General features: G+C 38.1%; 2 long non-coding RNA genes across 6 annotated transcripts in view; one reads left to right on the forward strand and one right to left on the reverse strand.

Annotated features, from left to right (window-relative positions):
• Positions 1 to 11,198, forward strand: part of LOC140625320 (uncharacterized) — a 42,476-nt gene extending 31,278 nt beyond the window's left edge. For 2 of the 5 annotated variants that reach the window (XR_012024677.1, XR_012024675.1), the window contains exons 6-7: positions 9,956 to 10,062; positions 10,469 to 11,198. This is a non-coding gene — a long non-coding RNA (uncharacterized lncRNA). The remainder of the gene's footprint in view (positions 1 to 9,955; positions 10,063 to 10,468) is intronic. The other 3 variants (XR_012024678.1, XR_012024676.1, XR_012024674.1) reach the window with 2 other exon arrangements.
• A 1,198-nt stretch (positions 11,199 to 12,396) lies between these two features.
• Positions 12,397 to 26,459, reverse strand: LOC140625417 (uncharacterized). Its single transcript, XR_012024757.1, has 3 exons — positions 26,343 to 26,459; positions 20,001 to 20,145; positions 12,397 to 14,081 (listed from the first exon to the last, which is right to left on the reverse strand). It is a non-coding gene; the product is annotated as an uncharacterized lncRNA (long non-coding RNA).
• Positions 26,460 to 27,022: the final 563 nt, after the last annotated feature.

Raw genomic sequence — 27,022 nt, forward strand, 5'->3', positions numbered from 1 at the left:
TTACCCAAGATCCCCACAACTAATGGCCCAGAAGAAAGGCCACTGGGAGGGAAACGACCAGCGGACCCTCTGGCTTTACCCTTCTCTGTGTGCAGCTAAGGAAGAGAAGGCCCTTTGGCAGCATCTTCTGCTCTTTGCTCCGAAGTGAAAAGCTGAGAGTAAACGTCAGTGATGCTGTCAGATTGGCTAACCGGCTGGCATGTGCGGCAGCAGCTGCGTGGACCTCCAGAAAACTCTCCTTCTCCCCACAGATCAGCTTTTGTATTCCTAATCCCAGGAATCAGGGTGCCAAGCGTGGTACTACAAACTCTGCTGTATCAGCCTGGGAAATAAATAGCAACAACTCCAGGCCCCAGAGTGATCAATCTGTTTATAATTCTGAAACAGGGTGAAAAACAAATACGTAGGCCTTTGTATAGGTCTTTTAAATGAGGATTGCTTGAAATGAAAAAAAAAAATTGTTTTACTCAACTGTTGCTGCTTCTATTTTTTTTTTTTTTAAGTAAGGGAGACAATTGTGAAGAGCCTTGGGTATTTTTTTAAGTGAATTTTTAGTTTTGAGCAGAGGCAAAAAAAATAAAGGAATAACTTTATTATAATTGCTAGATTATTTACAATTAAAAACAGAATTTGGAAGCCTATGCAGTGAGTACCTAATACTCCAATGACTACTATTAGTGTTATTTTGTTTTATTAAAATACCAAATACTCTACTCAGTATCTTTTCATATTCTCATTTGCAGAGCACTGTAATGATCATTCTATTAGTCACATGATTACAAGTTTCAACGCTATATATGATTCTTTTAGACTATGTTGAATAGCGATTGCATCTATGTAGAGACTCTAGCTTCTCTCTTCAGCTAGGTTAAATCCAAGCACCACATCAAACCGAAGCCACAGATTTCAGTTTGAGTCAGTTGTATTTGTTTTTTATTTATTTATGAACCCTGCCTCCTTCAAGGCAGGATTTGAAGTTGCTCTTATGTTAGTCACACCAGTCCTTAGGGGTCTAGTGGTTGGTAGAAACCAGTATTTCTGGTTCCACTGCCCAGGGAACCTCACACATGCTGATTCACAGCAATCAGAGACCTGTGCAGACTGGCTCAGACAACCACCAATAGAACTTGCCATTCTAGTTTGCTTCATCAGCCATGAGTGGAGCCAGCCAAAGTGGTGAACTCTATAGGGCCTACATCGTTCTTATCGGTATAGAATAGGCAATCGCGACCACCAATAAATACCTCTCCCTCTACCAGTATAAAAAATACACCCAACTTCAGAGCAGTTGCTCAAAGACATTCTGTCCTAGACTCTGTCAACTGTCAACACAGTCAACATAACCACATTCCTGCCAACTCACAAATTACACATCCGCATCCTGCCATTAGTGTATTTTCTTCTAGTACAGACAGCTTTCCGAATCTAGTTTTCCCATTCACATATTTTGACTGCTCATTAGAAGCCAGAGATTTTCCAGGGAATCCCTGCTAAACGGCTGGATGCATGATCGATGCTTTGATAGCCCAGAGACCTAATGTTCCTTCTGGGCTGTGAACTTGTCACCTCTCATTTAACTCTGGACAATTCTTACATAAGAGCTTTTGGGAGGGGGGAATCTGATTACCCAAAAACTGAAGTTAATGATCCAAGGGACAATTTTCTTTCTTGAGTAAGGATAAAATCAACACACTACTGAAACGTGACCCTCCAGTCTTGGATATTTAGATTTTTTTGAAAATATAAGAGTGCTAAAATATATATATATATATATATATATATATATATATATATATATACATATAATGTGTGTGTGCTCATTAAAGGAATATGATAGAAAAGGTATTTTGATCCATTCTTTCATTTTGTCAAGATTTCATATTAAGAACTGCTCTTGACTTTTCTCTCTTCAAAGCTATTGTGAAGTCTTACTGGTATAGAATAACTGAGCACAGTTCCTGAATCATATGCTGAAATCCAGCAGTGTTTCAACTCAAAGCTCTACCTGAGGGTTCTCCTCCATCTGCAACCAGCTTTTCTTCCTGAGGCTTAGCAAGGTTTCTGATGAAGGAAAAGTTGACAGTAGCAGCCCACTCCTCATATCATCCAGCAATTCCACTGTTGGCTTTCCCTTTCATTTTCCAGTTTTTTGGCAGGGTGTCCTCTCAAAAGGATATTCTGTCCTGGTGTGCCTAGGTCAATTAGTTAAGCCTCAGACTCTCAGTTTCAACTCAGGTCATGAGATGGAGCCCCATATGGGGGGGGGGGGGGGTCTGAGCTCAGTGGGATTCTCTCTGCTTGGGATTCTCTCTCTCCCTCTCCTTTTGTCCCTCCCCACCACTCTCTAAACACAAATAAATAAATCTTTTAAAAAAAGAAAGAAAATTCTGTCCTTCACCAAAGCAACTCTATGCCCCAGACCTGACCTAACACTTGGCATGTAGTGAGGTCAGTAAATGTTAAATGAATGAATGGATTCATGAGTGAATGATTTTCTTTTTCTATAACTTTACCCCTTTTATCTCAGACCTCTCCCCACACCCATTATTTAACTCTAAATACCTTTAACTATGATCCATTAACCATAATGGCTTTTATAGAAGAATTATCCAATTGAAAGAGAGAAAGGCTCTTCAGGAATGAGATAGAGTCAAATCACCTCATTCTATTCCCTTACAGTGTCAGGTCATTCCACTTTCAGTATGAATTTCAAAAGATAAAAATAATTACCTAATTTTATTTCAATGTTTCCATTGTTAATTCTTTTACATAGAGTATTAATGTTGGATGTTTTACTCTCACAGATGTCAGGGATTATATCTAATTACCCAGTCTTTATGAATACATAATAATAATATAGAAATACTGTCTATCTACATACCTTCAAATTAACCAAAGAAGAAAAATAGCCTTTAAAAAAAGGAGTTGGAGTTTACAGTAGTGCTGGAAAAAGTCACTAAATAAATCATATATTCCCCTCCCCCTTTCATTTCCATCCCAAAGAGCTAGGTTTATCCCCATAGAACTGGTTTGAGGTCAGATGGGAGCCATATGCAAATAGGGTTTGAGAAGTGAAAGGTAATATAGAAATAAAAGATACTATTGTTGTTATCTTGTTGTTTCCATAATCAGCAGCTGTTTAACCCTACTGAAGAAGGCAAAAGGAATGTTTACAGTGTAATTTTGTAACCATAGTCCCGTTTCTTAGTCTGCAACCACTTAAGACACCATTAAAGAAAAAAGCCTGGGATCCAAAGAGAAGCACAGAAGTCAGGAGGAGAAATCAGCACTCCAAGACAGAGAAAATCAATGACTAAAATAGCTTCACATGCTAAGCCCTTTGAAGTGGCATCTTCTCTGCTATTTTCCATCACCTCTAGACATCTCCTCTTCGATGCACAGCTATCTATATGTAATCTTCATTCATAGTATGAGCACATGTGATTAATATGGAAGACAAGCCACTCAAGCATCTTAACAAAGGGTTTACATTAGCATGTGTGAGAAAGACTCAGATAACCTCACCAAATGTGATTTTTTTAATGTTTAATCTACTGTGAAATAATTTCCTCTAGCTATTGCATTATTTCCCTAACATTAAGGGCAGAGGAGTTGTGCTAACATGAAAATGTGTGATCTTTGTGTAATTTGTTTTGTATACTTCCGCATACTGTTAATAATTAATCTGGCTTCTGCCCCTGCCATTCCACTGAAACTTCTCTCTTAAAAGGCATCCATCACCTTGTAATCACTAAACACCATTTGGGTCTGCATCCTCCTAGAGCCCTCAACTATAATCCTGAGTGTTGCTCCACCTGTTCCCAAAACCCTCTCTTAAATTTCAACAGGCTTCATTCTCCGGGCTCTCCCATGGCTCAGACCATTCCCTCAGAATCCTAGTGCCACTCCCTCCTTTTTTTCCTGTCCTTTAAAAATGGTTTTTCTCTAAAAGTTTCCAGTGCTCTCTTTCACTCCCTATGGGGATTTTTTGGTGATCTTATCTCCTCCGCAACTTCACTTTTATACCTGCATGTCCATACACATTCTCAAATTCTCTCTAGACAGGCTTCCAATTACCTCCAGTATATCCCTGTTTCACTGCTTTCTCAAACTCAACACATCCACAGGCAAACCTACTTTTCTTCCTCACTTCCATATTTCCATGAATGGGGCCGTCATCTTCCTAGACACCCAGATTCTTGGAGCTTCACACCTATTGCCTCCATTTAACTTTTCCTGTACGTTCTTCTGCTCCAAGCTACCATGGCATATTGACTATAAGCTCAGTTATGGGATTTAACATATTCTCCCTTGTAATTTAGTTAACTGTACATTTATCTTATGTTCCCTCTTAGATATAATCCCCTGAGAAAGGATGTGCCTTTCTCAACTTTGTATACCTGTAGAGTCTAGCAGTCTGGCACATAGTAGATATATTTCATTGAGAAAAGCAAAATTGAGTATTCATTGATACATTTTATCTACATTTTCCACTGTTCTTTGTTATCTCTAGTCAACAACACTGAACTAAAATATACTTAGTTTCGGTACTCTGAGGAAAAGTAACCAAAACAAAAAAAAACAAACATTCTAAGTGATACACTAAAATACAGAGTTCTTCATGTGCTGAATTTATTGTGTGCACAGCCCACATTTTCAGTCATTGGTTCCAAATGAAAAAAAAAATGTATTTGGAAGGAACCCTGGAATGTGGGGAACCAAATCCACATGTCATTTAAAAGCTATTCCCTTGGTTTGCTTCCTCAGTAGTGGAATCCCTTCTCCAGTTCCCTATAATTTGTTTGTTCTATTATTACTCCCACACTTGGTTATGAGAGCTCTGTATTGCTAAAAGCTATACTCAAAACACTGCAACCTTAATTCAGTGAAAGCACGAACCTCTGAAAGTGACTCAGCATTGTAATGATGCCCACATTCCTACTTTTGCTGATCACTTACTGACTCCTGGTGTGGTGTTAACTGAGCCCAGATGACAAGTTTTAGGTTTAGGGGTTGGTTTTTGTTTTGTTTGAAAATAGAATAAGCAGCATAATGGAAGGTAACATGGTCAAGCTGTCTGATATCCAGACCTGCATTCCAATACCAGATACATTGGCTTTATATCCACTAATAAGAAGAGAGCAGATGTTGGGTTTATTGTAGCCTGGGGAACTAAAAAGAAGCTTGCACCAACCCGCACTCTGATGCAGACAGAGGTTTAAGAAAATTTGAACAAATCATTCCTCCTCTTACTTAAAGGGCTATAAACAGCTAAATGAATAGAGTACTCCCTCTGCCCTAAGGATTTTTCCAGATTCATCATTTTATAGAAAAAAAAATAGGCAATTCATGCCTGAACCTGCATTTTGAGTGTGCTTCGTTAAGCTCAACAGTTAATTTTTTTTTATGTCCAGCTAGTGGACAGTATAAAGCTAATACATTTATACCAATGCCATTCATGTGTGAAAAGTTTAATTGACTGGTCAATCAGGAATGTTACAACCATAGAATTAAAGATACATTTATAATTCTTATTTGGTTCACATCTAATATGGTTGACAACATCTCAAGCTAATGTTTGAATATTAGCTTATTGTTGAACAGTAGGTGAAAGAGATCTTTACCTGAAACAGTATTGCCAGATTGTTTTTAATGAAGCAAAATTCAAATGGTATCACTTATCTGTTTACTCCTCCCCACTCCCTACAATCTAAATTTCATCTACTTCTACCTATTTCCAGCTCCACCTTCACATTCCCACATTTCAGCCAGCTAAACAACTCATTCATTCCCCTACCATTTTGTGGATTGTTGCTTCTACATATTTAATGTGTTATTCTCTGGTTTCATTCTCAAATCTCAGATCAAATCTTTCTGCCTCCATAGAACATTCCTTGACTCTCCTTCCAACCATATATTTCACTTTACCTGTACTTCTCAAATAATTATCATCACTTTCTACTTTGTATTTTTTTAATTATTTCTATCTAACTTGATTTCCTCTCTTAACATGTGTAAACTCCCTCAGGGAAAAATCCACAGAGAATATACTATACTTTTTTGCATGTAGAAATCCATTAGTATACCTTGGAATAAAAATATAAATGTTTCAAAAAAAACAATCAAACAAATGTTTCCCAAGGCATAAATGATAATGGAAAACTGTCAGTCGCTTGTACTTTGTAGGACAACAATCTGTGAGTCCCCTTCTGGGTTCATAGTCATAGATATGATTAGCAAGGCCTCTTATGATTTTCTTTCCTCAAAATGAGACATTGCAACGTTGCTCTGTGCCAAATGTTTCCATTGTCAGTGATTGCTGTTCAGTATACAGTGGCTTCACTACACAACTTCCATAAGCTGTGTTAGAAGGAAGCATAAGGCACATGTTTTATAAGTTGCCATGTAAAAAAGAGCAAAAAACTGCCAGTAAATAGCAATTTTACTCTTTCTATTCAAGGCAATGCCAGCAATCCTGAAGCAGCCAGTACATGGTCACTAATGTCTTGCCAAGTCTTCTTACATTATCAGCTCCATTGGTATCAAAGCCAGTTATCATCATCATCTATTGATTCAGTTGCCACAAAATGCTTGGCATCATACTAAGCACTTGAATAAAAGTGCCTTAATTGTTGAAAGCACGGCCTCTAAGTTCTTGGAATTTCCTTAAGACAGACCACATTGGCATAAAGTATCACCAGTAAGTTAGAAGACTAAATTTTATAAAAGAAATAAAAATTAGATTTTTAATGCAGTCACCTTGGAAGGCAATGTAATTCCAGGTGTTGGCATTGCCTAAAGTTGTTTTAAAACTCTTTTGAATTGTTTTTAAAGTCACATTTATCATAATCTTCTAGCACATTTTATTATATTTATTGCTTTTTGTTTTCTTTTAACTTCAAGTAGAATCATCCCACTTGATTGCCCAGACCTGACTCCAAATGACCACTGGTGGTTTGTTGTGTTTTGTTTTTTTGAAACTCACATCCATCTTCAAAAGATGCAATTTTCCACAACTGAGGACATTTCAAAGAAAATTCTACAGGCCCTGAAGTCTGTTCTAAACATATTTTAAACAATAGCAACATTATTACAGTAAATGTATAATCTTACTGGGAGGGGAAAAAAACTTAGTCTGTGTTTAGACATATTTATTATGTAGTCCCACTTAGCATGTTTCCAAAAAAAAAAAAAACCTATAAAAGGCAAATAGAAAAATCATTAATTTCTTGCATTTATGCATATTGTCTTTTAAAGAAAGTTTCCCTATTCATAGGAATACATCCTTCTAATGAAAATTAACTTCTGTGGGAGCCAAAACATTGGATCTGAGGGCCAAAAAGACTCAACAAAACTAAATATACCACACAGCTATGTAGTTGTTGGAGAATGGTTCACAAATTTTAGTTGTTTCTCATGATAGAATACAATTTAATTTGGTCTATGTATTATAGGATCTCTCTGTTTTTCTAAATCATGCCAAAAATTTAATGAATTACAGCCTCCAGCATGGATGTTTTGCATCTCTGCAGGTACTCTCCAAAGCTGGTACTTAAGCACTGCAACCTTAGCTGCACTTGAACTTGAGGCATTAAGATGACACAATGGACTCCACAGGATACTTGAGAGAACACAGCTGAGCTATACCATTTGGTCACATTATTCTGTGTCATAAGAGGAAAAAAATTATCAAAGACTAAAGGGGGAGTAGACCTAGTTTCCCATGCTATGTAAATGTTTATTTGCAAGTATTATATGTGCTACAAATACCCATTGACTTTTCAACTGTTTAGCTGACCTAATAGTATATAGAGACCACCGAGGATGATCAAAACAATCTAAGCAATGGATATGTTAAATAAAAGTCCAGCAAATAATAATTGCAATTGGAAATGTACAGAATAATTACTATAAATATCTTTCCACAAAAAATGCCTCTAATATTTTAAAGAAAATATCTCCAATATTATAAAAGTAATGAACTACTTAATGAAGAGTTCTAAATCTAACTAGTAGTGATTATAACAGCTCCATTTACTGAGCACCTACTCTGTACACATAGTACATACTTTAAGGTAGCTATTAAATGTCTTAGCATGGCAGGTGGCTCAGAGGCACACAGCTAGTAAATGAGCAAAGTCTATTCTATGTGGCTAGACCCAAAATGGTCACCCTAGAGCCTGATTTCTTTAAATCCATTTCAGTTTTTAAGAATAATTTGGAGGGGTAGTGCAGCACCTGGGTGGCTCAGTCAGTTAAGCATCTGCCTTCAGGTCAGGTCACAATCTCAGGATCCTGGGATCGAGCCTCGTGTGGGACTCACAGTTCGGCGGGGAATCTGCTTCTCCTTCTCCCTCTCCCTCTGCCTCTCTGCCCACTGGTCTCTCTCACTCTCCCCACACTCCCTCTCTCTCTCAAATAATTAAATAAAACCTTAAAAAAAGAGCAATTTGAGTGGTAATAAGAGAAAGAAGGGAAGAAAGGAAGGAAGAGAGGAAGGGAGGAAAAGAGAAAGAAACACTCCAACACAGACAGTATCCATTGCCAAGACTCTATTCATGGCTTCAGTGATTCAATCTGTGAACCTATAACCCATACACATTCTATTAGTTCTCTATTTTTACTGAGCCCAAAGGAGTACATAGTCATTTGCTAAAGTGAGAATGGGACTATAGCTGGCATAGAACAATGCTAACTGCATATACTGCAGACCCTGCCTTCTTGGAGCTTTTATTCAGTAAGAGAGTACGTCTGTTTTCTCACTAACTTTTCTCCAGCATTTGCACCGTGCCTGTCACAAATTGTGTTCAACAAATATGTGTTGTTAAAAGCATGTTCAAAGAGTATTTGGAGAGGAATATGGGCAAATTTAGGGAAGTGGCTGCCTGGAGTAATCATAAAGCAACAAAAGCTGCCCCTACTCAAAAAACCTTCAGGGACATCCTACCATTTGGAAGTCCAATTGTGTTTATAGGTTTCTTTTTAAAAAGGTGAGCCAGGGGTACCTGGGTGGCATAGTCGGTTAAGCATCTGACTCTTGATTTCAGCTCAAGTCATGATCTCAGGTCTTGAGATCAATCCCCACATCAAGACCCACGCTCAGCATGGAGTCTGCTTAAGACTCTGTCTCCTACGCCCTCTGCCCCTCCCCCAACCCTGCATGCTCGCTCTCCCTCTCTCGTTAAAATAAATCTTAAAAAAAAAAAGGAAGAAAGAAAGAAAAGAAAAGGTAAGCATAGCAGCCATTTACATCTTTGTGCCAAAGTTCTTATTAGGTAAACATATTTGGGAGGGGGAGGTGAAGTCAAAGAGAAGGGAGTGGGGAGTTAGAAAGTATAATTAAGGAAAAGTAGAGAAAGATTCCTCTTGTTCCTCCAACTTCTTCCCCACTCCACTCCAACTTTTTAGTGGATAATCTTCTTGGGCAAGAGAGTCCTTTATTAAACATGACTGAAAAACATCTAATTGCATTATCAACACATCAATACTACAACATGATGCCCGAGTTTGTACATGACCTCAGATCTAACTTCTGCTACTTTTATGCACAACCACAAACGTATATTCTTGGCCTACGTTTTCTAATTCCCTAATGCACTACTTGCTCTTTTTACCTTGGCTTTAATTGTGTAACAGCATCTATGTCTTTTTTTTTTTTTAAGATTTTATTTCTTTATTCATGAGAGACATAGAGAGAGAGAGAGAAGCAGAGACACAGGCAGAGGGAGAAGCAGGCTCCATGCAGGGAGCCCGACGTGGGACTTGATCCCGGGTCTCCAGGATCACACCCTGGGCTGAAAGCGGTGCTAAACCACTGAGCCACCTGGGCTGCCCAGCATCTATGTCTTAAGCTGTGTTTCTCACAAGTTATTTTTCCAAGTGTATGGAATATAGACATATAAAGTTACAGATAAACACACAACCTTGGCAAAACCATCTGCATTCTTCTAAACAGGAATTGGTGTGCCTCACGGCTTCAGCAGTGTCATGGAAAAAGTGATGACCTTACATTCATAAGTCTCCAGGTCCTAGTCCTGCTACCTACTATGTGTTTGACCTTGGGTAAGTCATAGCCTCCTTGTGCTTGATCTTTCTCATCTGTAAAATTTTATAATACATGAGGTGTACACCTCATGGAGCTATCAGGAAGATTAAGGTGATAACATATGGGAAAGTGTTTTGTAAATGATAGAGTTCTGTATAAATACAAGATACTATTATTGTTTGAAGAAGCAGAGTGTTGGAGTTAGACAAACTTGGTTTCTAATCATGGCCCTACTGTGCGAGCTGTGTGACATTAAGCAATTATGTAATCTGAATTTCAATCTTTTCATTTATAAAGTAGAGATAATAATTAAGATCTAACAGATGTGTTGGGAGGATAAAAGAGGAAAATGTTCCTGGAATACTGCCTGGAACCCAGTAGGTCCTCAGTAAATGTTATCTCCCTTTCCCTTCCCTGTTGCAGGTTCAAATGCCTTTATTTTCTTAAATCAGAATAATTCCCACCATTCTCTTGCCCAGAAATAGCCAAGATGAATCGTGATAGTATGATGAAACAACAAAGCAGCAAATCAGCAATAAGACACAAATCATGGTGTTTTCCCATCCATTAACAATCTCTCATTGCGCTGGAACCATCTACTGCAAATTTCATCAAATGCCAAATAAACAGCCAAGGAAACAGCATGAAGCAACCATGGCAAGATAAATTAACCTGGAAAGCTACCATAAAAATATAAGAAATAATCCTGAAAATATCCTTATTTGTACTCAAGAACATAATTACAAATTGCTTAGGCAAGCAGAGTGTGTTAATTAGATTCTTGAAATTTTACCAGACAAATGGTTTTGGCTTCCTAAGACCTTGTGGTGTCCTGGGCTCACAGTACACAAGCTATTGTGCAATTTATTTGGGATTGCTTCTTACCACAAATACTTTTTTAAAATGCATAATACTGCATACTCTGCTACTAAGCTCTACTGTGTGTTATTTCCTAATTAGGGATGCAGACAGGCTGTGCAGTAATGATGATTGATGTCTGATGCACGTCTTAGTGAGGCGGAAGGTGAGGCTGAGGATCAGCTGCAGCCCACAAGAGAAATGTGGTAATTGGTATTGCTCACTGCACTGCAAGTCACATCTTCCTGGAATTATAGAAGAGACACTTAAGAATAAAGAATTATCTTGCATACAATTGTAGTTTTTGCTCATTCTGGGGAACATGAGGCACTGTATTTAATTATTTTCAGTATATAAATTAATGATGATGTGATTTTTATCATTTCATTTTGGTTAGAGCATCACAATACTACTACTACTACTACTACTACTACTACTACTACTACCACTACTACTACTTCATTCTTTACTTTCTGACATGGACCTCTTTCATCCCTTGTGTTTTAGACTTCTTGTGTCTTGAGATGTATCAATCTTTCAGTTGGTGTTTTATACCTCCTAGCTCAAAATCAGCTATTTTAATGGTAATATTGATAACTGTCCTTGCAATCGTGAGAAACAGTTAATAAATAAAGAACAAGTTCAGAGCTAAGGGTTAATTCTGCAACTTGATCTTTTAGCAATTTACTTGTTTCCTCTAGAATGAAACACTGTAGGGGAATTTGGGTGGCTCAGTTGGTTAAGCACCTGCCTTCCATTCAGGCCATAATCTCAGGGCCCTGGGATAGAGCCCCACATCAGGCTCCCTGCTCAGTGAGGAGTCTGCTTCCCCCTCTCCCTCTGCTCTTCCCCCCACTCATACTCTCTCTCAAATGAATAAAGAAAATATTTTCTTAAACATTAAACACTGTAATTATTACCAATTAACAAACACCAAGTACAGGTAAAACAAGCGACTATACCGGGTATGTAGATTGCACAATGTAAGAAAGCTTTGCCTACAGAGATGGTGCCTACTACTTATCAAGAAAAACAAAAAGGTCTCTGCTATGAAGATGTGTTTTCTACCTAAAGTTAATCTTATAAAGCAGACTTTCTAAAGAGTATGAGTTCTTTATCTATACTCCCTGACTTACCCAACTAACACATCAAAACATAGCGTTAAAATCTTTATCAATTGGGGACGGCATCAGTAAGTTACAGCACACCCAAACAATGAAACATTATATGACCATAGAGGAAAAAAAAAAAAAAAAAAAAACAGAAGTGGATGAATAGCATGAGCTCATTTATGTAGAAAGAAAGAGAAGATGAAAGAGAGAAGTAAAAGAGAAAGAAAGAAAGAAACAGTAGATTTTATTTTATTTTATTTTATTTTATTTTTTTATTGGTGTTCAATTTACCAATATACAAAATAACACCCAGTGCTCATCCCGTCAAGTGCCCGTCACCCATTCACCCCCACCCCCCGCCCTCCTCCCGAAAGAGTAGATTTTAAAAGTTATCACCACACACAAAAAAATTATAACTATGGGAGGTGATGGGTTTCTTAATTAACCTTATTGTGGTAATCATTTCACAATATGTACATATATCAATTATGTTGTATACCTTAAACTTACACAATGTTACATGGTAATTATATCTCAATAAAGCTGGGAAAAAATGAAAAAATAAATACAGGTTCTGGTGAGACTGAGACACCCAGTCTCTCTCTCTTGGTTTCCACCAAAAGGAAAGGGGAGGAAGAGGAAGGAAGAAGGGAAGAGAGGGAGGGAGGAACAGAAGGAGAAAGAAAGCAAGAAAGAGAGGTTGGGGGCTGAAGGGAGGGAGGGAAGGAGAGAGGGAGGAAGGGAAGGAAGAAAGAAAAGAAGGAAGAAAGGAAGGAAAAAGGGAGGGAGGGAAGGAAGGAGGAATGAAAAGGAAAAGAAAGAAGGAAGGAAAGGAAGACAGAGAGAGAAAATAAATATGTGGATGCATTAAAAACTTTTGGAAGTGTCCTTGTAGATCATCTTCATCCATTTGTATAATTTATCTTGTTCACATTACTTTTTTTAAATCTAAAAAGAATGGGGCTCTCCTAAGTCTAAAGTTCTCCAAGCTCTGCAAATCTGCTTTATTCTCTTGCTACTTTGATCAGGAGCAACAGCTCCATTCCAATCCAGGTTCTGGATATGGTTGTTTTCTCCCATAGAGCACATAGACAAGAGACAAGAAGGAAGAGTGACAGACTTAACCTCTCTCAGACCATGAGACGATGTTGGAGAAAAGATATTTAACTCACATTTACCTAAGAATTTCCAAAAATCAGAAAGAATCTGAATTTTGCAAGAGGCTGGGTGTTTTTGTTTTTTTTTTTTTTAAGGGAGGGTGTCCACAGATAAACTGGCTCTGGGTTCCTGAGCGAATCAGAATCAGCCTTGGTAAACTCTGTGCATTCTCTTTAAAGGGCAATTTTGACCCACTCTGAAAAGAAAGGTGGGAGTAAATCAGAGACTTAGCATTCAATAGAGCAGAAAAAAATGGAGTCACTTTAGGGTATTTCACACTCAACATGAGGAGCAGAGTGTCTATTAAAGAGCGGGTTCACAGCCATGCTAACAAAAATTTTAAAAGTTGACTGCAAGGCCATTCTAGGTAGGGCTCAAAGTGGGGCATATCTGCCCAGTGGGCCCTTGCTCCCTGATTAGGAACCAACGTTCACCTGAGACAACTCAAGATAGGACCACAGAGCTGAGGAAGTGTTGGAAAGCAGCCTTGGGACGTATGGGCTCTCTCACTTTGCAGACAGAAATGTCAGGCACAAGACTCATTGTTTCACTAGCCCAGTTCCACTTCACTCAACCTTCCTTTCCTTAGCACAGTTGTAGAAATGTAGAGCCGAACAGTTCCTTCATTCTACCAATATGGAAAGAGAGGTGAGGGGCTGGAGGGGTGGAGAGGAAGAGGGGTGGAGAGTGACATGCTCAAAGTCATACAGCCAGTTATTAGCAGAACGGTAGAGTTTTGATGCCATTAAACCCCACACCAGTGTTCTACTGTATCGATGACCTCCAGTTCTTAGGTCTCCTGATGTTTCCCAAAAATAAATGAATTGCTTATCTCCAAGGTACTCATCGAAGACAATGGTCCAATGTTGCCCTTCTTCCAGAGGCTTCTGAATTTTTGTCCACCACTCCTAGAATAAAATATTTCATTTCAAAGGAGTAAATCTCAAAAGACAGGAATAATAGCTAGCACTGCTGTCTGTCCCCAGTGCTTCATTTTATTTCTTGCCTGCATACTGAGGCTACACAGCCAGCACTGATGTTCTGGCTCAAATCAAAGCTGCATTTGATTGAGTTGGAGGGTGTGATGGCATGAGTTTCCATAAGCGGCTCCAAACTTCAAGGTTGTACAAATTATGTTTGATTTTATAACTGGTTGTGTTTCTAACGAGTGCCAGTGCTATTTTTCTGAGTCAATTTCTTTATTTGGAAAGTAAGCAAAAGAAGTATTTTCATTCCCAATGGTATCATTTTAAATTCAGATATTTAGGAAAATGTCACAAGAAACAACTGCAAAAAAAGAAAAGAAATAAGCAGGGCAGGAGGAAGCTATTTTTTTTTCCGATGAAGGATAAAGAATTCTTTTGCTTGCAAATGAAAAAAGATGACTACATATTGACATTATTCTTTACTGTAATTAGAATAATATATACAAAAAATGATTGGCTCTCTATACATCAGACAAAGCATACCTAAAGCAATTATCTTTCCATGTGTACAATAAGAAAGGATGCTTCTGAGTAAGGTATTCCAGATATGCAATCCCCATGATTCTGAATTAGCAAAAATTATCCAAGACTTTTCACCAGTAAAAAGATGATCTCTTAGGTCCTCTCCAGCTCACAGGGAGTTTCTTTTCTTTCCATGGAAAAAGAGTTAATCAAATTAGCTAATTGCAAAGAATCAGTAGCAATATGACTTTTACCTTGGGCAATTCTTCCATGTCTTTCCACATTAAAAAAGTCCCTGGACTTAAATAAAAACACACATGGCTAATTTTTAACTTACGAAATAGGAACAAGATATTTTCCTTATAACAAGCCATTTATCTCAGAGGTAGAATAGCTAAGAAACTTTCTAGGTCTTTTTATATTCTGTTTACAATTTCCATTGTGTTGAAATTTGTTGACTAATAAGTCAAATAGAGCACTGTCATAGGGTAGATCCCCTTGTAGGGTCCCTGGGTTGAAGGAACACAGAACAGCATGTTTGTGAGAAACTGCCTTTCTAAAACAATGTGTGAATTCCCTTCCCATGAAAAAATGGATTCATTAATTCAGATGGTTAAATATTTCTGAATAGTTTCCTCATTTTCTTTTTCTTTCTTTTTTTTTTTTTTAGGATTTTATTTATTTGTTCATGAGAGACACAGAGAGAGAGGTCGAGAGACATGGGCAGAGGGAGAAGCAGGCCCCCTGTGGGGAGCCAGAGGAGGGACTCAATCCCTGGGCCCCTGATCAAGACCTGAGCCAAAGGCAGATGCTCAACCACTGAGCCACCCAGGTGGCCCCATTCCTCTTTTTCTTTCTATCACACTTGACTTTCAAATTAGGATTTACAAAGGGCAATTAAATTGATTCCAGTAAACATTTTAGTGCCTAATACATATAGAATCAATCTGATTATTACACGTAGCCTCTTCTTGAAATAAATATTGAAAAGTTTTTGTTTGTCTAATATACCTTCCATCCAATGAAGTACATATCCTAATTGGAGGGAAATTTACCACCACCACCCCCCCTCCACCAACCCAGCCGGGTTACAACAAAGTTTGGATTGCAAATATAATTATAATGGTAATTTAGGGGGAGAACAGAAACTCAATAGTTCCCTACAGCTTCTTAAAAAGTTAAATATGAAGGGCACCTGGGTGGCTCAGTTGGTTAAGCCTCTGACTTTTGGTTTTGGCTCAGGTTGTGATCTTATAGGTCATGGGATGGGACACGTTGGGCTCCACACTCAGCAGGGAGTCTGCTTGAGATTTTCTCCTTCTCCCTCTGCCCCTCCCTCCTCAAATAAATAAATAAATTTTTTTTAAAAGTTAAATTTGAAAAATATAAAATTGTTTCATTATTTGAAGTTGGATCAACATTATTATATTCTGCTTTAGAAGGAGGAATGTCTAAAACATGAAAAATAAATTTGAACATCTGACTATAATGCTTTGGGTACCTACTAACGTAGGTAGTCATCATGATTTTCTTCCATAATTTTCTTCTTCAATAAGTTATACCTTCTGAAAAAATAAATTGTATTTTTATGGTCCTTTGCAAATAACTTCCAAATATATTATCTGATTTAACTTAAATAGGCAATTATCATCCCCATTTTACAGATGAGAGAAATAAGCCCAAAAAGGTAAGGGCTACTTAAACAGACCTTCTATATCTAAGTTGACTATACCAACTACTTCAAAATTGTTAGAAATAGGGCAGCCCAGGTGGCTCAGTGGTTTAACGCTGCCTTCAGCCCAGGGTGTGATCCTGGAGACCTGGGATCATGACCCACAGCAGGCTCCCTGCATGGAGCCTGCTTCTCCTTTTGCCTGTGACTCTGTGTCTCTCATGAATGGATAAATAATAAAATTTTTTTAAAAATTCTTAGAAATGCCAAATTTTGCAAGCAGTAAAACATATTTAAGATCAGTTATCCCTGAGGGGATTAGTAAGTATGAGTTCCAGAGAACATGACCATGCTTAGAGCTGTTTGTGAATTCCTCAAAGATTAATCACCATAATGTCTCTAGTATATAACATCATGCCTGACATGGTAGGCTCTCTATGAATCTTGATTGGATGAATGAGAAATAATTTAATGAATACATGAGTAGTGCCCCTTTTCCCTTTCTGACCTCTAAAACAGTGTCCTTCAAGCTGTGCTATTCAAAAGTACCAAATGGATTTAAGAAGTATACCATAAAAGTGAGCTCAACCAGAAAGTTTTATAGGCCCTTATAGAGAATTTTCTATGCATATTAGCTTACTCAGGTTCTGAAAGGTCCTTTGGTAAAGAATCTAATTTTAGTTGTCCAAGTACTTCCCAAGCATTTACCCACAGAAATCACTCTTCTTTCTTTTTATAGAATTATTTTAACTTCCCTCCACACACCAGTGTGCTATGGAATAAGGTTTCAAAAAGAAACACTTAAAATAAAATCCCAAAAGCTAATAATGGCAGAAGGATATCACAAAAGAGGAAAAAAGTATTCTAGGAATAGGAGCAATATTTTCAAAAAGTTCAGAGACAAAAGTAGAACAAAGTAAGTAAAGGTCAGTTGGTGTGAGATGGACCAGATCAAGTAGCACCGGAGAATCTAGGATGCAGTGTCCCATCATATATGTGGACCAGGAGCTCTGGGACTGTTCTAGGTTAGGCATTGGACAGGAGCCTGGATAAGGAATAGATTAGTATCAGGAAGTTTCCATGTAGGAAAAAAATAGGTAAGAGTCAGGTAAGAGTCAAAAAATAGGACCCCAAACATCCAAGGCATCCAGGAGTAGGCTGAAAGCAGAGATGGAGGCTGATGGCCATCAGGAACAGAGAGGTCTTAGCAAGCACCAATTTTTATAGGGGACTAGGCCAAGGGCCAGAAGTTTAAGTCTAAGAGCCCTATGACTAAGGTAGAACTCCAACTCCAGAGAGGGTCAAGTCCCAAGTCAAGGATGTTGACAAAAGGGAACAAGTTAGGGCCTGATGACCATTAAGTATCATATACTCATATTGTATTATATTGTGTTTTATCATACTGTGTTTTGTTGTATTTTATTATACTGTATCATATACTATATTATACTGTACTATATGTTGTATTATCCTGTACCATATTATTTTACATGTTATATTACATGTATATCATATTATACTATAAATAATATAATTATTATTTAACAATTAACAATTATTTAGCAATTAACAAGGGAGCATCCCTGCTACTAGACTGAAAATTTGGAAGTCCTCCATTCACCCTATCTGTCTACACTTTTGAACTCAAAGACTCTCAAGATAAGGACGACGTCTCCTTATTTGCTGGGTCTTCATTGTTTTACACTGTACATGACACATGGTAGGGAATGAAGGCAGGGGAATAAATTTGGAATAAATACAAAGAGAATGTTCAAACGGCATCAACAGACAGGATGACTTGAGGCTGAGTTGTCCAGATACTGGCCTGGGGCTCTATAAATTGCCTCAGACCTGACCAAGAGTTGTTCCTGAAACCTAAGTGTAGGACAGAACCTGTGGAGTGAGGGCTTAGGGATACCAGCTGTTGGGGCCAAAAGAAAGGCGATTGCAAAATGCCAGAAAGAGACTAAAGCATTAGCCTTGATAGAGTCTGAGCAGGTCTTATAAAGTGGATTAGAATATAAGAAAAAAAAATGAAAGTAGATAAGCAGGAAGGACAGCAAAGGATTAAAGAAAGCATTACTCTGGGAGGTTAAAATAAAGAGTGTGTGTGGGAATTTGATATGGGAGCATGATCTAAATTTAAACTGAGGAGTTTAATTTTTCCCCACCCCACACAACTGATTTGGAAAATGTGACCAAGTTGAACAGCAGTCATGGTGCATTTAGAGGAAGCATTTCTGTATGATTTGGAGTGTGATCTGAATGTCTGTAATGATTTACTTCTTGTAGGTAAGGACAAGCCTGGCATTTTTATGTGTTTATTTACAACTCTAGAAAGAAGTGCTGGGATCAACATGGATAGGACTCCTATTCTAGCTGAAGATCCATTAGCAACCCTTTGCTTTGCTTCTGGATGAATATTGATCCTGAGTTATAATCACTCCATTCACCAACTCTTTTAATAGATGCCTAAGTCTAGGGCAGAAACATTCATCTACTGTGGCAGTCCAAACTAAGAAAAGTATCTTGATAAGAAAAACCAATTCAGTTACCATGACAAGCAGTAAAATAATCAGACATCAGAAACATGTCTTGTTTGTGTATTTATTTTAATGAACATTTTATATTTACAATAAATCATCTTGTAATTATTTTAAATACCATCCTTTACACTAAATTTCGTTATTTCAGGCTCATTAATTTGAAATATGTAATAATCAGTCCTAGGTTTGATATTAAAAGAGAGTTTTAAGAGGTGCCTTGGTGGCTCAGTTGGTTAAACGTCTGCCTTTGGCTTGGGTCATGGTCCCAGGGTCCTGGGATTGAGCCCCACATTGGGCTCCCTGCTCAGTGGGGAGCCTGCTTCTCCCTCTCCCTCTACTTGCTGCTCCTCTCTGCTTGTGCTCTCTCTATTGAATAAATAAATAAAATCTTTAAAATAAAAGGGAATTTTACTTCTCAATACAGTTTTATTTTTTCTGCAATAGAAGTCTTGCATATTTTTTTCAGTTAGATTGAGATAATCTCTAAAAGGTGCTCAGAAGAGTGCCTGGTACATAGCAGGAGCTATATACAGTGTTAAATGTTACATTACACTTGTACTAAAATTAAGACTTCAAGAAAATAGTCTACCTCCTTAAGAATACAAGCAGTTATTACAGACTTTAAAAACATGTCCAGTTGTTGCTCAATAGGCATAAAGTTTCAATCAAGCAAGATGAAAAAGTTCTAGAGATCTAATGCATAGCAATGTGTGTATAGTTAACAACACTATAATGTGTGCTTAAAATTTTTTTCAGGGGGTAAATTCATGTTATGTGTTTTTTACTACAATTTTAAAAAATCTGTATCCAAATGGTCTGTTAATTGCAGTGAATTTCATCTATTCATTAAAGATCAGCAGAATCTCTTATTGGAAATTTCCAGTAAATAACAGTAATAAGGATATCTATATTGCTGGAGAAACACCAGCTACTATAACAAATTTCTGTTGTCCTATAGCTATTCTACATTTTGAGGCCTACCTCTTGCTCATATAGTACTTCTGGTGGGCCGGCAGCTTTCTTTCAGATGGTGACTTGGGAATCAAGGTTCAATTTATTTGTGGCTCCACCTCCTTTAGGCCCTCATTGTCATGTGCCTCCAATGGGCTGGAGAAGGATGAACAGGATACAGAAGAACAGATTGCAAGTAGAAAGTCCTACCTGCTTCTTAAGTCTTGGCCTAGAAGTGACAAAAGATACTCCTGCTCACATTCTGTTGGTGAGAACTACCACGTGGCCACACTCAGGTGCAAGAGAGGCTGGGAAATCCAGACCTTGGCTCAGCAGCCATGTTCCAGCAACAGCTCTAACCATAAAAAGAGAGAACAGATTTTGGTGAACAGCTCGCTGTCTCTGCCACAGCACCTGAAAACAGTTCTTAAAAACATGTTTAATCTTGGGACGGGGACACCTGGATGGCTCAGCAGTTGAGCGCCTGCCTTCGGCCCAGGTCATAATCCTGGAGTCCTGAGCTCGAGTCTCACATCAGGCTCCCTGCATGGAGCCTGCTACTCTCTCTTCTTATGTCTCTGCCTCTCTGTGTGTGTGTCTCTCTTGAATAAATAAATAAAAATCTTTTTTAAAAAAATCTTGAGGTGCCTGGATGGCACACTTGGTTACGAAGCCCACTCTTGGTTTTGGCTCAAGTCCTGATCTCAGGGTCATGAGCCTGCATTGGACTCCAGGCTGGGCTCCACACCAAATGCAGAGTCTGTTTATCTATTCCCCCCAATCCTTCCCCCTGCTCACTTGCTCTCTCTCTCTCTCTCAAATAAATAAATAAAATCTTTTTTTTTAATGTTTAATCTTAATTTCAGACTTCTCACAAAATCAAATTGTTATTCTCTTCAGTACTCTGAAAGTACTTTAATTGCAAAGATACTACAAAACTATTTTAAGATTCTCTATTCTCATAATTTTTCCCTTTTACTTTGTCACATCCTTAATTTCCATATATATGACTTTTAAATGTGATTTAAAATGATCCAAGGACCATGAGATTCTTTTTGAGACTTCAAAGAAAGATTTAATGCTGACAACAACATGGATGGAGATGGAGAATATAATGTTAAGTGAAATGAGTCAGTCAGAGAAAGACAAACACCATATGATTTCACTCATATGTGGAATTTAAGAAACAAAACAAATGAGCAAAAGAAACAAAAAAGAGAAACAAATCAAGAAACAGATTTAACCATAAAGACAAACTGATGGTTGGGAGTGAAATAGGTGATGAAATAGGTGATGGGGATTAAGAGCACACTTACCATGATGAGCACAGAGTAATGTAGAGACTTGTTGAATCACTATATTGTACACCTGAAACTAGTATGACACTGTTACTATCCTGGAACTAAAACTAAAAAACTTAATTAAGATATAATAAAATAAAAAGAAATATCCAACACTGACAAAAATGGCCTCCAATACTTCTTTCTGGCTATAAAAACTTAGTATTTTATACCATGCCTACAGCATATATTGAATGTACAGTAGGAAAAAGAATGTCAGCCAAATTATAACTTAATTCATATGGAACATTCATTTATTCAAACGTCTACTTTTAGCTTTCACATCAAATTCAACATAGATTCATAATGCTATAATTTTTCAATAATATAGTTACTGCAAGTAATATAAAAAATAATTTTTTCAGGGATTAAAATGATAAATAAAAGCCCCTGAGGTGACATTAAAGGTGAATTCCTAAGAAGTAAAAGTAAATGGAGACAGGACATTACAAATATGAGGAGGGATAATAGGATTTCAAGTTCTTCCTACTTGAAAAATGGATTGAGCCAACAATTTCAGTGAATCATGTGAATTTGCACATTCTCAGTGTTTTTGTCATAAGTAACCTGTGGTTGTATGATTATTTGTATTATCATCTCTATATTCTAATTAATAGATTATTATTATTTAATAATAATTAAATAGTAGCTTACTATGGAAACCTGAAACTATCTGGTCTACAATGAAACTGCTTTAGAGTGAAGTTGGACAATTTAAATCCTCCTCCCCCACATGCATATCCTTCTACATAAAGAGAAGTGGCACTGCGTAATTCAGAAGCAATATTCTTGAGTGCAATAAATGACATTTTCCTTTAGAACCCTACTTCTCCCTCTTCATAGAAAAGACTCACCTGAGTCTTCTTGCTTCATGCAGGCCTCTCTCCACCTCATCACCCATGTCAAGGACTTAGTATCTCCTCCCAAATCAATCACTTAAGCTTATTGATCAAACTGGCTTATTACCTTGGTCTGAATGAGTCTCAGTCAATGTATCTCTTCAACTAGGCATTTGTCATTTATTCTAATTGTCCCTGAAAGGAGTTGTCAATGAAAGGAATGCCAAGCATAATCAAGCAGATAGAAGTCTTTGTGTGGTCAGGGAGACTCTGGAACCACTTATGACCACTCTGAAAAATTAGTTTTTTTCCTTGCATGTCAAGTGTGGCAGGGTCCCTGTTGGGCTGAATCCTTCTTCCTGGCCTTGAAGAAATAGCAGTTTTCAACTGAGAAGAATTCCCTTGATAGGTGGAGGACAGGGCTCCTAAACCCTGAACTTACTCAACTTACTCAATCTCCCTGAAAAAGGGGATCACATTTATGCAGCTTCAAATCAGGTCAGAAGCTGAGACTTCCACGTTTATTCATGTTCCTGATCAGATTTCTCAGAAACATTAACCATTTGGTCAGTGAGCTAAAAAGCCATTGGAGACACAGTCTGAGGAATCAAGCCTGAAAGTGAAGAGTAAGAGCTTTTGAAGAGCAAAAGGACTCTGCTTGGGTGCAAAGTCAATAATGAATGAGGTCAGGAGTGAGACCTCAGTAGGACCTTACACTTTGTTAGAGACAACTCACACCTCAGGATCTAACCAGTGGATCAAATTATTCCTGGATGAAGGGCTGTAACCCAGGAAACCAGAACTTTCTTTGGGTGGCCCTGGAAATTTGATACCTGAATATCAAAAGTCTAGGGAAAAGACATTTGGGCCAACACACAGTTAAACTCTAAAAACCACCACCATATCCAACCCATACCATGTAACCTGCTTTCTACTACCTCACCTATGCCTGGCCTCACCTGAGATGCTACTACTCTGTTCCCACCTGTAAAACCATGTCTAGTACAATTTCTTAGCCACTTTCTTTCTACTGAAAGGATAGGGAAATCTCAGCAAAGACTATTTTCTTCCCCCTTAAGTAAATGATTTTCTTTTCTCCTGGGAAAGGATGCTAGACTCTGGTTCCGAGAATTCTATTCCCAGAAGAAGAATCTCCCAAAGCAAGAATCTCATTTTCACCATTAATGTCTAGAGGGGAGTCCCGTCCCATCTGTACTCAAGACCCCTCTGTCTCCTAGAACTTCCTACTCCCTCCAACACAGCTATGTCTTTACCTCTTAACACTAAGTTTACCCCTGCCCTTCTTTTTCCCAAGACTCCCAAAGATAGATCATGTTTTCTTTAATTCTGGACAGAATTTAATTATACACTCAGATGACAAGACCTACTTTCCTATATATCTTATGCTTTTTCTCTTGTTTCTACTTTTTAATAGTAAAGGTTTTAGCCATCTTTAAATGTGACGTTTTATTTGCTAATATAATATTCCATTTATATTATTGTTATATATATGTTATATACACTCAATTCAGACTGAGAAAATTCTTCATAGATATTAATTCTGTAAGGTCTCTTGACTCTCATTTTTGCAATTTAGATCAATTTCTCTTTAAAATATGTTTTAGTCAACCCATTAATGGCGAAAACCTTTGTGATGTTCCAGGAACTCCAGAAAAATAGTGTTTACTTCTTTGGCTTATATGATGAGAGACATTATCTTGATGCTTTTAAACAATGGGGTGAAGTTTTAAGAAAAATCCGACAATGAAAGATAAGACTTTGACACTTCTCTGTCTTCTCTGATCCCCAAATTCTCCATGCCATCCCTTAGATCCCTTGTCCTCTCCAGACTCTGAGTTCAGTCCTGTTTTCTGGCTTCTTAAAGCCTGAAACCAGCCTTCTGCTGGTTATGCTCTGTCTGGATATATCCCCTTGTTGTCATCACTGAGTTTTGACGTAGCTCCCTGTATAGCTACCATCTCTTTCTCTTACTTCAATAGCTAAATCCCTACCCCTACCCCTTATTTTGTTTTTAATTACAAGAAGTCTGGAAGTGTGGCATCCAGGGCTAGGATTGTGGCTGCACGGTATCAAAGACCTAGCCATATTCTCTTTTCTCCACCATCCTTAGCATTGCCTCTGATCACTATGTACTGATGCAGCATGCAGCATACTTATCTTCAAGGCTGGAAAACAAAAAGAAAAGAACGGGTTCTTGCCAGCAATACTTTTCTCTATTTCTCAGGAAAACAAAATATTTCCCAAAAACGTGCCCCTTACTCCCAACAGATATCCTTTATTTTTTTTAAAAAAATATTTTATTTATTTATTCATGAGAGAGAAAGAGGCAGAGACATAGGCAGAAGGAGAAGCAGGCTCCATGCAGGGAGCCCCACGTGGGACTCGATTCTGGGACTCCAGGATCACACCTTGGGCCAAAGGCACATGCTCAACCGCTGAGCCACCCAGGCGTCCCAACAGATATCCTTTAATATGTCTCACATTAGAATTGGATAGCATAGCCAACCAAATGGGGATGCTTTTAGGGAGCAAGAAATGGTATATGTTGTAGTTCCTACTATTCTACTTGTTCTAACTCTGGGATCCACCTTGCTCTTGTCCTTCCGGAAACCAGAACCTGTGAACCCTAGACCCATAGCAAGGGCAGTGCTACCCAATTCCAGGCCTCCTATTGCTGACCACCTGCCTGGGGTTCCACTCGTTGCTCTGACATGACTCATGGATGTTGCTCTCAGATTGACTGGACAGCTTCCCATCGCCTTGGCTAACCAGATCTTCAAAGCACCCACTCTATGTCCAGTGCTTGGTCAGTCCAGTGCTCTGAGTCCCCCAACCCCCACCCTTCTAGCCAAGCTGTTCAGTAGGGCTAAGCTCCAATGCTGATCTTCAGAGATAATTTAGCTTTTCAGTCCTAGCCTGCCTTTGATCTTATGTTTCTAGGAGTATAGCTGACACATAGTAAAACCTCACAAGTTTTTTTTGAAGGAATGAATGTCCAGGTCTACGTGATAAACATGGATTAGAATGAGAGGTTAGGCAAGCCAAAAATCTGGAAGGAAATCATCTATGATAATTCTTTGTTCTATATGACACTCTAGGAGTACACATTTCTATGTGATAAAAAAAATTTACATGTAGATGATTTGTTCTTCAATTGCTATGCTGCTTTGGGAATGCTGGAGGAAAAAGATTTTTCTCCCCCTTTCTGGAGCCTTAAAGAAAGAATCAGGCACACATCCTCACATTACACCAAGAGCTACTAACTTTTTTTTGTTGTTGGTCTTCCCTGTATGCAGTTTTAATGTCTTGATTCTGTGAACCATGATATATAGACGTGGGTAATTGGTGGCAGATGTACGTATCTTCTCCTCTAGAAGAAGTTTAAGAAAATATGATCTAATTGAGGAACAGTTCAAACAAGCACTGATATTCAATTAAAGGTCATGTTCCCTTTGGATAAATCTTAAAGGAAAGAAGGTTTTTGTTATACAAATAGAGGCATAAAACATAAATAGGAAATATGGTAAAAATATTTGGGACAAAAAATCTTTCACTTAGAGTTTTGACAAATGTTCTACATGGACAGCCCTTCAATAAAAAAAAAAAATGCATAAGAGGCCTTGTGGTTTCCCATTATTTGTTGTGGTAACAGCAAAGATGTATCTCATCCTACATTACCATGATATTCTAATTATAACTTTTACTTAGCATTGCTATCACATGCATAAGTGTATCCAAAATTGGAGCAGGGGAACAGAGAATAGGAAATCTCCAGACAAAATGGAAACTCCCTATGTTTCCCTTTGTTGATTTCTATACTTCTAGGAAAAAAAAAACAGTAATTACACAGCAAAGGTTATTACAGAGGTTGCAAATATATCATTGAAGAAACTACTGGTAGTGACTTGCCTCACTCTTTACCAAATTATTTTAGAAGGAAAAAAAATCAATGGATGAGTTAAACACAAATACATGTGAGAGGATTAACTACAAATCACCTAGTGATTCTTCTTATGATATAATTAACTGCCCTTATTACATTCCTGTCAACATTTTTTTTAAGATTTTATGTTTATGTAATCTCTACACCTAACGTGGGGCTCGAACTCACAACCCTGAGATCAAGAGTCTCATGTTCCATGGATTGAACCAGCCAGGTGCCCCTCTCATCAACATTTTTTTTTTATGGGAGAATCAGGCTCTCAAAGGACAAAGTCACTACTGAAGTTTTCTAACTTTATCAATTAATCCATATTATTGGTGCTCATACTTTGAAATTTTACAAACTGGAATTAATCTTATATTAATAAATGTCAACTATGGAAATAATACCATGCGTCCATTTTCCTTACCTCTCTGATCTCTGACTTTTCTTTCTCATCAGAATTTCAACTGAATTTGTGGAAGAGAGTAGATATCATGTAGCTGATCCTTTTGCATTAAGGCTTCAGACAAAGGATTCTCATTCAGCTAAGCAAGCTTGGGCAATCTGACTATGTGGGAGGATGAGACTTTGGAGATATGTATTTATGGCTTCCTCGTGTATTTTCCTCTTTCTCATCCTAAATTCAGGAAGGTAGTAGGCCACATGCTTCTTGCCTCGGGGGAGTATTAAATATGTCATAAGGAGGAAAGCAGAAGTTGCCTGCATGATACTTCCCTACTTGGTTTTATTTCCAAATGTCTAAACTACCCCCCACTCCCCCCTCCAGAAATCTATGTTGGATTCCCTGGAGGGAAAAGAGAACTGAGTCTGCCTGTGAGGGAAAAGGTTGTGCCTTGAAGAAAATTAGAGATTTCTCTGCATCCTTGTTTTCCTGCCCTCCCTTCCCTGAAGAAGTTGCCAAATATTTCTAGCTCACCAAAGATGCCTGTACCCAAGGGTTGAATGAGAACAGCAAGAGGCATGGATCTGAGAGACTCTGAGAACTGAGGCAGTGAGCTGCTCTGTGGAATGTAGAGTGGGGGGATGAGAGAAGGGACCTCCCCAGGACTGTGAGGGTCTGTGAAGCCTCCATATTTCCTTGGCAAA

The sequence above is a fragment of the Canis lupus genome, chromosome 36 (genome assembly GCF_048164855.1).
Source record: "Canis lupus baileyi chromosome 36, mCanLup2.hap1, whole genome shotgun sequence".
Lineage (NCBI taxonomy): Eukaryota > Metazoa > Chordata > Mammalia > Carnivora > Canidae > Canis > Canis lupus.